This window comes from Aythya ferina (genome assembly GCF_964211825.1).
Source record: "Aythya ferina genome assembly, chromosome: 1".
Classification (NCBI taxonomy): Eukaryota; Metazoa; Chordata; class Aves; order Anseriformes; family Anatidae; genus Aythya; species Aythya ferina.
In genome coordinates, this window is record NC_140296.1 from 102,845,881 (window position 1) to 102,857,327 (window position 11,447).

The following is an 11,447-nucleotide window of genomic DNA, read 5'->3' on the forward strand; positions in this document are numbered from 1 at the left end:
CTATGAAAGAATTTTCCATTGTACCTACACCTGCACTTCTTACTAAAAAGTACAGCTAACCACTACATTCCAGAGATCAGAGTGGTTATATTCCATATAACCACTATATAATCAGAGAAGCAGCAACCCCAACTGTCTTAAACAATGCTAAGGAATCTGTTCAGCCAATTAACTAGCCTAATTTCAGGTTGTGTGCTTAAGAGGTAACTACCAAATCAAGTATGAGCCTTTAAACACACATTACACTACTTGTAAATTGACCTGGACAACATGCAGGCATGACATCCTTCTTCAAAGAAAGGACCGTTTTGTAGCAGTAAATTAAAATAAATAAATAAATAAATAAATAAATAAATAAAGTCAGCAAGGAAAAGAATAAGAGGATTAAAAGGTAAATGAAAGCCCAAGAAAATAAACCTTCTGTGTGCAGCTACTTGCCTGAGTATGTGACCTACAGCTCCTTCAGAGGATCAGAGGATTTGCGCTCAGAGGCGGGTCTGTGTTACTAGCCAACCATTCAATTCACGAAGATGTTATTCCACTGAGACAAAGTATATACATTAGCAACAAATGATCTTGAATGAATCTCAAAAGTAAATATTTTTCAGTAGGTTACACTGAAAAACAAATATTAATTTACTGCTTTTTTTTTTTTTTTTTTTTTTTTTTTTCTTTTTGGAGCATTGACAGTAATCTTCAATGGCCATGACAGAGTTCAGAGTAAAGATTGCTTGCTAGAAGATAGTTATTCCTTCCCAAAACCAACAAGATTACTTCTTTATCCCTACTCCCTCCTCAACTGTAATTAGAGAAGCAGGAACTTCATACTATAGCAGTTGAACTAAACTACCACAAATCTTTTAATTGGAAGTAAATGATAGAAAGATAGCAAATGAGCAAGAAAAAAATGAAAAACACAGCTTCCTTATCTCCCTACACAGTACCTATCAATCCACACATCATCAGTAAATACAGCAGTATTAATTACATTTATAAATTCCATTTATATAGAATACTGAGCCCTTGAAGAGAGGGTTGAAGTCTTGACTATTGCCAAAAACTTTCTTCATTTAAAAGGTAAGGGGGATTGATAAGTACCTTAGGAAGGCCTTGATTGCTCCTGAGTGGCAGGCAGAGAATAACATCACCTGTCAATGCCATTTTCCATTTTACAAGAGCCGAGCATCTTCTACATGTACGTCCGACAGGTAGCTGCTTGTGGCAAAAGACAGTTTCACGGTGCTCTTGGGGCACTGCCAGAGCCCAGGGCACTAGAAGAAAAGAGCCACTGCCACCTCATGTCCCTCCATGGAGTGCTTCTGCCAAGCACATATGGGATCCAGGGTATGGATCCCATACATATGGGAACCCAAGCACATATGGGTAAGGACACCGTGCCATGTGCTTTGAATACATGTGGCACTTCCCAGAGGAAGCCTGCTATAAGCCAGCCTCCCCTCTGTCTAGTTTGCAATCAGCCCATTAGTCAGCAAGATAGAAGTGTTGCCCCTTCCTGCCTCAGGGTCATATAACCCAAAAGCTATTTATGGTATAGTTCCAGCCTCTGTTTGCTATGGCCTTTCTTCCCTTGGAGGAAAGCACTGAAAACAGCTACACACTGTCTTCACATGTTTTCTGCTTTGTAAATATTATATGTATAGATATATACTTCATATACATAACTATTTTAAAACAAACATTAAGATTGGATCTCTCAAAAAATATTGGATCTTCTTATTTTTTTTTGAAAATATTCTTTTTTTCTAAATGATTTTTTCGTAAATATGATATGTATATATGTGTATACACAAATCTATTTTTATATTAAAATGCTTTTAAATCACAACTGCCTATATTAAACAGTATTGTTTGAATCAGACTGCAACCTGTGTCAGATTTTAGTATTCCCCAAGTTTCATGGCATAATTATTATTTTTTAATTAACATGACACTAGAAAATGAGGTTGTATTGTTTTGTTTTGTTTAACTTTTATTTTTAAATTTAAGCCACTTCTTTGGCCCTCCTAAGTATTATGTTTTGAAGTTAGCTGACTCTATCTCTGATCTTTTAAAATTACCTGTATGTATGTTCTTATTCCCTTTTTCATTCACTAATCCTTTAGATTTAATTAAAAGATTTATTTATTTAGCCTTAAAGTAGCCAAAGAAAATAATTGTTTCTATGTTGTTTGCATTAGGGAAACATGACTTATGCCACCACCACAAAAGATTTAATTTTATGGGGATAAAAAGGGAAAGAAAAAAAAAAAAAAAAGAAAAAAAAAAAAAGGAAAGAAAAGCTAAATATACATACACTAAACAATTCAAATAACTACAGTAGCAAAACCAAAACAAAATAAAGCATATGATTCATAAATCATAAGGCAAGAAGAGACAACTGTAGTAACTTAGATTGGTCATACTGAGATTGTATGACACAGCTCAAGGCGCATTCCCAAATTAAATCTAGCTGGGATAAGTATAAAGATGTTATACTTTAATAGAAAATTCTAGTGATGAAAAATTCACAACAACCCTCGGGTTGTCAGGGTGGTCCAGTAATTAATTGCCTTCACTGTGAAAACCCATGACTCATTTCTGCACCGATTTTATCTATGGTTGACCTCAGCATAAAATGTAAAATAAAAATCTTCAGTCACAGTCATCTAAAAAAAGCAAGAGGTGATTCCTTTTGTGGAAATAATTGATATACACTGCTACATCCTGCAGAATCTGAAATAATTTAAAAATATTCTACTAAAATGTGCAAAAAGATGTGTATTTGGAGATGAGGTTTTTATTTTTTTATTGTTGTTCTGCTTTGTAAGTGCTCTTTTTCCATGTGGTCAACAGCTTTACCACAATTATGTTTAACGCACTGCATTTGCTGTCTCAAAGCCACGGATACAACCTTAGCCCTGTGGATGCAACCTGTGAGACATACTTGCAGGCGTACACAGTAGCTGTGAGTAACCCTGATATCCCCATTCATATAGTCCTCTTTCTATCAAGATAGAACCATGACACCAGAGCCACATCTCCTCCGTAACAGAAGCAATGTGTCACCCATAGGTGCTGCCCTGCAGCCACCATGCTTCTGTCCCTGCCTGCTGGGGACAGCACGTGGGGTGATGGAAGGAGGACGTGTGCTTCTAGGGGCAGCCTGTGCTGCTGCACACCCAATTACCAGTGGTAAGTGCAATCAGTCCTTCATACTGTCTTTCTCATCAGCACCATGTTAAAGCTGAGCCTTGCCACAGGATGAGTTCAAACTACAGCTTTAGCCCATCAGTCCACAGGTTGTCCTATCCTTTGTATTGGTATCTTTTATTGAAAATGAATAAATCATGGCTGACTGGTAAGGGAGTACAGTAGCACTTCGGAGATGAGATGCCTACTCAAATTTCACAATAGATATAACTCTGATACAATTAGACCTTAATTTATATCACTTAGAATTGGAAACTCATCTCTAAAGTCATTATGGAAGTACAGTGTTGAGGTAATGCACAACAATAATATATTTTGACATTGTTATTGAAAAATCATATTTTATATGCATGAAGAAATACCTAATTCAAAATATATACATTAGTTTTATAGTCTGAAAATTTAAGATGCATCTTTCTGAAAGTGCTAGTACTCTGACACTATACAAATCTAATTTGTGATGTGATCTGATTGGGTCTAATAAAATCATGTGGGTAAATGCACAGTGGCTCCAGTGTATCTGTAATCCTTAATGTTGAAAGACATTAAATTTACAGACTTTGATCTGAAACATTTGAAAGCTTGTTACACACAGAATATTCTCAATCCTATATCTTAATAAAAAAGTATTTAATGTTCTAACTGCTGTAAATGATAATCACAGAATCACAGAATCACAGAATTTCTAGGTTGGAAGAGACCTCAAGATCATTGAGTCCAACCTCTGACCTAACACTAGCAGTCCCCACTGAACCTTATCCCTAAGCTCTACATCTAAACGTCTTTTGAAGACTTCCATGGATGGTGACTCCACCACTTCCCTGGGCAGCCTGTTCCAATGCCTCACAACCCTTTCAGTGAAGAAGTTCTTCCTAACATCTAACATAAAACTCCCCTGGCTCAACTTAAGCCCATTCCCCCTCGTCCTGTCACCAGGCACGGGGGAGAACAGACCAACACCCACCTCTCTACAGCCTCCTTTAATGTACTTATAAAGAGTGATAAGGTCGCCCCTGAGCCTCCTTTTCTCCAGGCTGAACAAGCCCAGCTCCCTCAGCCGCTCCTCATAGGACTTGTTCTCCAGGCCCCTCACCAGCTTCGTCGCCCTTCTCTGCACAATAATGGAACAGCAAAGAATCTTTACATTTCACTGTTGAAACAAAATTAGTAGTAGTAGTAGTAGCAGCAGTAGTAGTAGGCGTAGTAGTCATAGTAGTAGTAGTAGTAGTGTTGTTATTGTTGCTGTTATTATTATTATTACTATTATTATTTCTAAATATTAGGACTCTAGTCAGAACAGCCTGACTTTTCAAGCACCGTTTCAACTTTTAAATATGACTAATATTCTTATAACGTAAGCATGTAATTAATTACTTTCATACACTGGAGCACCTAAAAAGGTACAGGCTGAACACTTTGGCTTCTAAAGCTTAGAGCTTCACTCTAAGTAAAGCAAAAATGCTCTTTTACTATTATTATTATTTCAGTAAAAGTTCATTATTGTCAATATAAGTAAAATAACATTGTCTTTGGTTGCCTAGAAACCTTCCCTTTAACCTGCAGACCTGATGTTACATCAGTGAAAATGGAAACTTTGCCACCCCCCCTCCCACCCTCCCCCGCTTTCCGCTAGAGCCCCTCGCAGCAGCAGCAGCAGCAGCCGTAAAATGGCTGCGCCGCCTCTTGCGGGCCCAGAAGGGCCTCTAGCGGCCAAGTCCTAACCCCGGGGCGGCGGAGGAGCCACTGTACGGAGGCGCAGGGAAAAAGGGAGAAATTCAGCAGTACTTGGATATACTTCTCCCTTTTAGATGCACAGCTTGTGCATACCTGCAGCTCAGGAAATTGAGCTGTTTTTTTTTTTTTTTTTTTTTTTTTTTTTTTTTTTTTTTTATGCTAGATTCGGTCTAGATAAATCTTTGCTCCAAGGGCAGCTTTCCCATACCACAATTATATATCATGTGAGATCTCAAATTCCTGTGCCTTTTAATATTCACTGCATAAACAGTAAAAATACCTAGAAGAGCCATTCAGGGAAATTCCATTTCACAGTGTGCAAAAGAAAACTTTTGGCTCGAATCTTTTTGTGTTCTCTTATACCCTAAACAGACATCCAGTATATTTTTTATTTGTATCGCCAAAGAATTTGCTGAAATTTTATTTTATTTTATTTTGTTTTGTTTTGTTTATTTTCCTAAGGAACAACCATCACAATGGGTAATTTTAAAATATACCTTTTTTTTCTTTTTTTTTTTTTTCCTTTTTTTTTTTTTTTTTTTACAAAATGACCTTAAAAATGTGAGTGGAGTTTGAGCAAAGACAGTGCTACCCTCCTAAACACACCAGCAGTGTGTAGCAATAGATCACAGGAATTTGATCATTCAGCTTACTTCAGTGGCTATAGAACTTTGAAGCCTAGAGAGGACAAACCTGACACTGAAAGTCTCAATTATTTGACAGCAGATCATTTCTGCAGCAGGATACAATTAATGTGCTTATTACATTGTCCTAAATGCTAGTGATACCTGCCCAGCACTGAAAGGCCACTTGTTTTCTGTCGGATTTCCAAAATTCTTGAGGTTTCTTCCAACAATTTGTACAATGCTGTTACACCACTAATGTATTTACAAGTGGAATCAATGGCTCAAATGAAGGTGCTGCTACATGGATTCATACCATTCCCATTCCATTCACTTAAGCTATTTTTTCTCCGTTTAAATAAAGCTGTCGTTTTCTTTTCAGCTCGCACCTTATCTTATATTACACATTGCCTTATTTCTCATAAGTCTGCCAGAGAATTAACACCAGTCTTGGTGAAAGTAAGCAAAACTTTAAAAATATGTTTGACTCTGTGGTGAAGAGCATCTTTAGTTCTCATGCATTTACATGAGCATTATCCTACTGATACATTGTTCTTAATTCCAGCACCTTTCAGGATTGAACCTTCTGGTTGTGCTTGGTGCCTAATGCATAAGGAATATGAATATAGCAAAATACAACAGCTTTCTACCCTTTGATTGTATCATGTTGGGTGTAGTGGTTTTACTTGGAAAATAAAAATAAATAAATAAGATTTATTTATTTATTTATTTTAACTGCCCACGGTAGTATGATTTATTTTGTATTGATTAATGAAGCAATTCGGGAACAATTTGATTTGAGATGATTTTCCTAATAATCATACACTCTTGGTGTATATGTCAATGAGCTTAAAATTGCCCAGGCCACCTTAAATAAAGAACACCCACAGAGCCGGGAGTAACTCATGTACGTTTAAAGTTACAGAAAAAACACTTCACGGTCTTTCACTGACACCCAGTGGTCAAACACAGGGGTTTTTGTGGGAAGCAGAAGAAAAGCTGCAGTGAACAATCACAGGCTCAAGACAGCTCAACAGAGAGCATTTATCTTGCTGTACAAACAGTTGTTTGCTTAACAGGATAAGAGCACATGTGAAACTTTAAGTTATGCTTGCAAAATCAGCAGGTCAAGTTCTGTGCTTAGTTCCACTTGCACAATAGCTGGTGGAGTCAGTAGGAATCACACACATAACCAGGGGAAGACTCTAATCCTAGGAGAGGATGTGGTTTTTCCAGGCTCACTCCTTTTTTCTTGGCCTGCACTACCAGGAATTAACAGCCCTCCACTAAAAAGGATACAGAAAACCCTGAAACAAAAACAGAAAAAAAAAAAGAAACAGCTTAGAGTGTGATTATTGTTCAAGATTTCTGACTAGCTTTTGTTTATATACCGCCGAACCACACTTCCATTTAAGAATGCCATTGTTGGCCTTTTCCTGCGTGGTAAAGTATGATAGCGCTGATAGCTCAGATTCTGTCTTGTGCAAACATGACAGCTGCCTCTGATATTAAACAGAGCTGGACATTAACACACCAACAAATGTGAGTTATTCTGACCCCCCAGCTCATCCCTGATCTCCTGCTAAACAATTGGCCTCAAATGTCCCTCGGCCTCCCTCTCCCTCAGCTGTGGCTTTCCTCATGGGACCAGCACTGGGTAAGTTTGTCCATCCCCAGATACCATCACACAGCTGGTGATGGGCAACCAGCTTGATGGGGGAGAAAGGAGAGGGAGCAACAGCTTCCCTTCCTCCCTGCAATCTCTGCAGGAGGGTGCTACTACACAAAACAGAGAGCAAACACAGCCAAGCACAGTGTCAACTGTATGTTCTGTGTAACATCACATCTGATGTAACATCAGCAACACATCATCTTACCTACTGACAGCTCTGGCCTATAGGCAACAAAAAAGAGTGGAGTGTCTCTGTTGCCAAAGCTTCTGAAATGCAACTTTGATGAAACTGTCTGCTGAAAGAATAACCAAGATAGCCTCCTGTCAGTACAGAGACCCAATGAATGATGGGTACAGACACACAGAATGAAGAACATTAGAGCTAAATAAATAAACAAAACAAACAAACAACAACAACAACAAAAAGACAACAATAAACTATTATCAATTCCTGTTGTAAAAGCAGAGCTTTGGTCCCCACCACAGTTGAACCCTTATGTTTAACTTCAGCATGAAATTGCAAAAGCGGTTGCTTAATCACTTAGCACACTTTGCAAGGGGCTATGGCTGGTCCCCCTCTTTTATGTCGTTCCTCATGCTTTCAGTTCCATTATTACCACTGGATGTTACTATCAACAGGACAGGACAGGAAAAGTAGGCAGGTACACGGGGATGAGGTACCTGCACAGGACCCTGGGAACAGAGCTGGCTGCTGTCCTTTCCACTCAGCACAGTTACATGTGACAAGTTAGTTTAGCAATCAAGGTCAGCTCCATTTAGTAGCAGTGATGGCTCCTCCTTACACTCCTCCAGCAGCAACAGGACCTGTGAGCTTGACTTTCCAGGTTTCATTTTCTTCCCATTTTCCCCTTCCCCTCTGCTTCCTATTCCATGAGGAGCACAATTCTGAATTTTTGTCTTTGTATAACGATATTTATTTTTGCCTCTGTTACTGACAAGCCTTGTGCCAGTGTGACAATACCCTGTCACAGTTCCTTAAGACAGCAAGAGCAAGAGGCATCAGAAAGCAGAGGTGACAACATCTGCAGGAGATGTGAATTTGGCAATCATTCAATCAAGCTGCCAGCAGGCTGGGAACCAGCACACAGATACAGCAATACGCGAATCAACTGACAAAAGTCAGTTATCCTTTTTTTTTTTTTTTAAAGAAATGGTAGATCAGCAAAACCACTTTGCACTTGAAGTGTTTTGTCCTCAGACTATTCTTTTAAATGTTAATTGTATGGTGCCTGTTACATGAAGAAACAAGAAGGCAAAGTTATAATGCAAATAAAGCAACCACAATGCTCTGTTACTAACACAGTATGTTATATAAACTTATCCTTTGTGTATCTTTTCAGAATAAAGATCACATAAGTCAGTTTTAGCTTGAACTCCAAATAGGGAACATTGTGGATTCAAAAAACTTTCTATTGCCTCAGAAATTGAAGTGGCACCACTTCTAATGACGTCAAACACAGATTCATATGGCAAATCTCTGCTGAGATTTCTCTTGCTGCTTCTCTAGACAAACTACAATATATATACATGAGGAAAAGTCTAAACAGAACTGATAGCATAGAACATAAATTATGAAAGTTTAATGCAACTTGATTTACCATTTATGCTTTTGCTTTAACATTTGATATATTTTAGGACTCAGGACTCCTGTTGTAGTTTTCTATAATGAAGCAATGCATACTAAGGCCTGCTTCCCATTAGTGACTGTTTTACTGAACTAAAAGATCAAAACCAGCATCAGGTTTTGCTTTCAGGCATTTGAGACTCCTATAATTCATCACTTACCCTTCTCCATTTGAAGCAGGCGCACATCATGTAAGGACTGGGAACTGTAAGAATAAATTATGTATTCTTCAAAACACTTAATTGAATTTATATTCAGTGTACAACTGCTAGGCATAAAGACTTCCTTTAACAGAACAGGAGATAGTGACCATCACCCTTCAACATCCTTCACTGTATTATTCTTTTGTGCTTAAAGGATCTACATGCTTCCATCTAACTACAAGTGGTAGACTTTTAGCAGCTTTGTTGAGACTGCGTACAAAACTGAGGTGTAAAATATGCTTTTGAAACAAAATCTCTACCACAGCTAAAATATTTGAAATCAACCAAAGATGCAGCAGTATAATTTTGCCAAAAAGATTCTAAAAGGAAGGTGGATTTATTATTATTTCAATGAGAATGACGCTGGATAGTGTTTGGGTTATTTGTGTGGTATTTCTATATAAGAAGGAAAGATTGTTGAGAAAAGATACACAGAAAAAAAAGTCGTATCAGTTTTGCTAGAGTGTTTTTAACAGGGTTCATAAAAGAAAATTCCTAAAATACCAAGAGTTGCATCTGTATTTAAATGTTGAAAGATGGAAATAGATATATACTTAGGTGTTATTTTTGTTTGTTTGTTTGTTTTTAAATCTCACTGTCTATTTATGTCTTACAGAGTCTAGGAAAAAAAGAGTCAGATGTTATGGTTTGGATGTAGGACTTACAGAGAAAGTTCCTCAGGTTTTCCTATGGAAGGAGTCAGAGATAGGATTTTCCAGAAAACTGTGCTTCAAATTTATTCATAAGCTTTAAAAATTCCAGCCATTATTTTCTGCTACACTGCTAAAATGTCTCTGAAGAGGTAAATCAAACCAGTTTATTCTGTTCCTGTTCTCATTATGTTCTGAAATATTAAATATTATATTTTCTTGTCTTCCTTAGATTGACATGAAGTTCAGTCTTTCCAACTGCATCTCAGAACACAGAGAAAACCCTCCTTTTTTCCCCTGAAATGAAACCCTTTAGCATTGCTCACTTGTTTGTCTTACCCTTTATAAAATACTAATGAGATAACTGAATGATGTAGTTTGGCTGCTGTTCAGCTGAACTCAGGGACAGAGAGAGAGAGAGAGAGAGAGAAAGAGAGAGAGAGAGAAAGTGTTCCTAAATGAAAGGAGGAGAAAGTGCTCTTACATTGTACAAACAATCATCATTAGTGTTTTTTTTTTCCTATCAGCAGCTGAATCCAAAAGCTGTTTTATCCAGGAAATCCTGGAATAATGAGCCTCTTTTTACACTTTCTTTTGATAAACCAAATTTCATGTAAATAATTATGGTCATCTTCAAGAAAATGAGGCCTGTAAGAGAGGTGTTGCTGTTCCCAACTTCCCAGCTGAATAGGTCACAACATCCCAGCTCTCTCAGTTTGTAATTTCATGTGAAGAAAAACTTCACCTGCATCCTCAGAAATGTCATTGAGAAGCTGAAAAAAATCTTTCAGTGAACACTTTTCTTATTTCCTTTGTATCCAGAGTTGGTTACCTGCATGATGGCTCACAAGCATCCTCTGTTATCCACTGTCATGACAACTACCAATTTCAGTGGCATACATTCCATTTTACTCACATACATTTGAGGCTGGTATTCTCAAGTATTCTCACTTGAAAAGCTACATGGACAAAATTACTAAGGAAGAAAGACTTCATACAAAGCTATTGTGTTATAAGTCTAAAGTACAGACACATTTTGGCAAGCCAAGTGTTCCAGCTTGCTATCTAAGCAGGCCACATTTTAAAAGATTATCCTGAATATTTACAAAGGGCATCTAGATATAAGTGAATAAACTCCAATTTCTGGAAGAAAAAAAAAAAAAAAAAAAAGCAATGCTAACCACATGAATTTGGAATATGGCCAAAGAGACCTAAATGTCATGTTGCTCTCACTAGTCTCTGACCATCTGACCTTTATGAATGCTGGGACAGCATAACCTTAGCAAGTCAATGGAGCTCTGCCAGTTCCTAACATATCTGGCTGTTAGAATACTTTTATTCTCTCACAACCACTGCAAAATTCAAGAAATTTCTCCATGTGATTTGACATAAGGGAGGAAAAAATAAACACTTAAGTTTTCAGAGCATCAAATCAAAGTACTCTTCAGACTGAAATTCATCATGAGTGTTTGATCTGGACAAGTCTAGGCTGTGCATGAGGTCACACTATAAAGACTTGCAGCACAGTTTTGAGTCCAATCATTCTAAAGGAACCTAAATAAGGATAATTCACAGGTTTCTGTTTGGCCCATCTTTTTTCATTGCCAATGAGATTAAGTCTTTAGATCTGGCCATAGGGGACATTAACATCAGGGTGCCAAAGAACATATTTGAAGGAAACATGTCCCTGTGCTGTTCATGCACTCAATG

General features: G+C 37.6%; 1 long non-coding RNA gene across 1 annotated transcript; it reads right to left on the reverse strand.

Annotated features, from left to right (window-relative positions):
* Window positions 1–6,835: 6,835 nt before the first annotated feature.
* Window positions 6,836–9,066, reverse strand: LOC311430303. The gene is made up of 3 exons (XR_014688683.1): window positions 9,046–9,066; window positions 7,445–7,532; window positions 6,836–6,874 (listed from the first exon to the last, which is right to left on the reverse strand). It is a non-coding gene; the product is annotated as an uncharacterized lncRNA (long non-coding RNA).
* Window positions 9,067–11,447: the final 2,381 nt, after the last annotated feature.